This window comes from Nanorana parkeri, unplaced genomic scaffold (genome assembly GCF_000935625.1).
Source record: "Nanorana parkeri isolate BGI_ZX_2015 unplaced genomic scaffold, ASM93562v1 scaffold213, whole genome shotgun sequence".
In the NCBI taxonomy this organism is placed as follows: domain Eukaryota; kingdom Metazoa; phylum Chordata; class Amphibia; order Anura; family Dicroglossidae; genus Nanorana; species Nanorana parkeri.
The window spans coordinates 985,436-987,655 of NW_017306481.1; the positions used below are offsets into that span (position 1 = coordinate 985,436).

The following is a 2,220-nucleotide window of genomic DNA, read 5'->3' on the forward strand; positions in this document are numbered from 1 at the left end:
CCTCCCCCCCCCCCCCCCCCCCCCCCCCCCAAGGGGCGGGCTTCCGATGACTGCAATGAGGGCCGGCTTCCGATGACTGCAAACGGGCAGTGTGCCCGTTCGGCAGTTGTCGAGCAAGCAGGCCACTAACTCCAGCCTGCTTGTTTGACGGAAGACGTGCGACCGTACAGTAGAAACGGTTGCACACCTTCCATACACTTTGCGATTATCGTACGATCGCGGGATTTCCCGCGATTCTCGTACGATAATCGTGCAGTGTATGGGCACCTTTAGTCTCTCATCCAGTTATGACTTTATTGGGAGGCTATCCTGCCAGCTGATGGTACAGTACTGAGTATCAAGTGGGGCAACATAGTCTCTTTCCCAGTGAAAGAGAGAAGACTGTATTGGGTTTTCTTTAACTCTGGTACCTAGAAAGCCATACAAATTATATTTTTACTGCTTGCCATATTTTTTTCACATTGCCCTGCATAGTGAGATATATTGGAACATTCAGCTTTCTGAGAATTGGATTTGTGTATCACGCCATCAATAATAAAAATGTAGTATTCGGTTTAGTACATAGGGTTCACACCAGTGCTTCAGTGTTTAGGTTGCCCATAGAGTGCTGGTTGGGTTCCACAGAGAGGATCATCACTTGTAATACCCCCTTTTACTAAATATCACCTCAGCATGCAGCTCTTTTTCTTCCACTTAAAATGTATTGTTTTTGCACCTCCTGGTCCTCTGTGGCACAAATGATGTAATGTGCCAAGTGTTGCATCCTAGGAAGGTTACATTAGCATTGCATTGCTGGGAATTCTCATCTGTAATCTCACGAGATCTCAGGGAAAGGTGTTTACCCTCCCCAAGAGGATGTGTATGGTCACATGTGGTGAAGTTCCAGGAAGTTAAGGGACATATATTAATCTGCCCTTAGTAAAAATGGCCACTGTGCGAAGTCTGGGGAGGAAAAGAGAAATAAGGTATGCAGAGAATAAAAAGCCTGCAATTATCTAGAAGTATGTGTTTGTAGATTGTTATCATTAAACATTTCTAAAGGTGTGCTTGTTGTCATTTCAAAGATATGGGTAAAGTTCTCTTTTAATAAGTGCATCCAACCATTGAAAGCGTATGTTCTTACATGGGAAAAGACTTTTACTTTTATGTACACTACACCACCTGTTGTCAAAGCCTATCACCATTTGCTCATCAGGCACAAGATTATGGGGATGTACCACTATCTATAACTTTGCATGAGACATCTCCCCATGTATGTCTAGTCTTGCAGTGTTATGTTTATGTGGTTTCATGATCATCATTGGTGGCATAAAGGAGTAGAGCTTGGCCTCCTGCGACAGGCAGAGCAGTCATGATGGATATAAGAGCACAAACACTCAGCGATCAGTACTTGTAAATAATTGAGGACATAGTAAGCTTACAGTGTCTCCAGTTATGAATGCACAGGAAGTGGTCTACATCACTTCCTGTTCATTCATGATTGTGGACATAGTATCAGTTACTATCTCCTCAATTTATGAATGGACAGGAACACTTGTGGGGTTATTTACTAAATTGTAAAGAGTTTGGAGCAGGCAGGAGAAGTAAACAATCTAGGCCAAAGTAGCTGATTTGGAAAATCTCCTAATCACTTCACTTTCCAGTTCAGCTGTGTTGTCCTAGATTGTTCACTTCTCCTGCCTTCTCCAAACTCTTCACACTTTTGTGAATAACCCCCTTCTTATAGAGGCTTCTTGTTCATTCATAATAGCGGCTGCAGAAAAAGAGATATAGGACTCTGCATCCTCAATCCTTTTTTTTCTTTTCTTTTCTTAAAGGGAAATGTCAGGGTTTGTTTAGACCTGTGATATTTTCCCAAAGCCCCTAACAGTAAAGTTAAAAAATAAAATAAAAATAATTTTAAAAAGATTGGGAAAAGTCATTTTCCGCTTCGGCCTGACAACACTTTTAATTTCGGCTTGGGTGTAAAAAATGAATTTCCTACTTATTTCCAGACAATCCTCCGAGACAGCTCTGGAGAGATTGTCCCCATATGTATAAATAGGCTAAATTGACGGAAAATGTTTTATCGGACAGTTCCATATTACAATCATTTTTTGTAATTGTTACAATTGGGGCAAGAGTGGAAAATGTTTAAGTTTAATATAGATACCTGTAGTTTGGTATTTCTCTCTTTTCATTTATTTTTGTTTTTCTCTTTCTATAGAAAAAAATGCTTCA

At 40.9% G+C, this 2,220-nt stretch overlaps 1 protein-coding gene across 1 annotated transcript in view; it reads left to right on the plus strand.

The window, feature by feature from the left end:
- Positions 1–2,220, plus strand: part of LRRCC1 (leucine rich repeat and coiled-coil centrosomal protein 1) — a 50,729-nt gene that overhangs the window by 7,528 nt on the left and 40,981 nt on the right. The gene's annotated exons all lie outside the window — the stretch shown is intronic.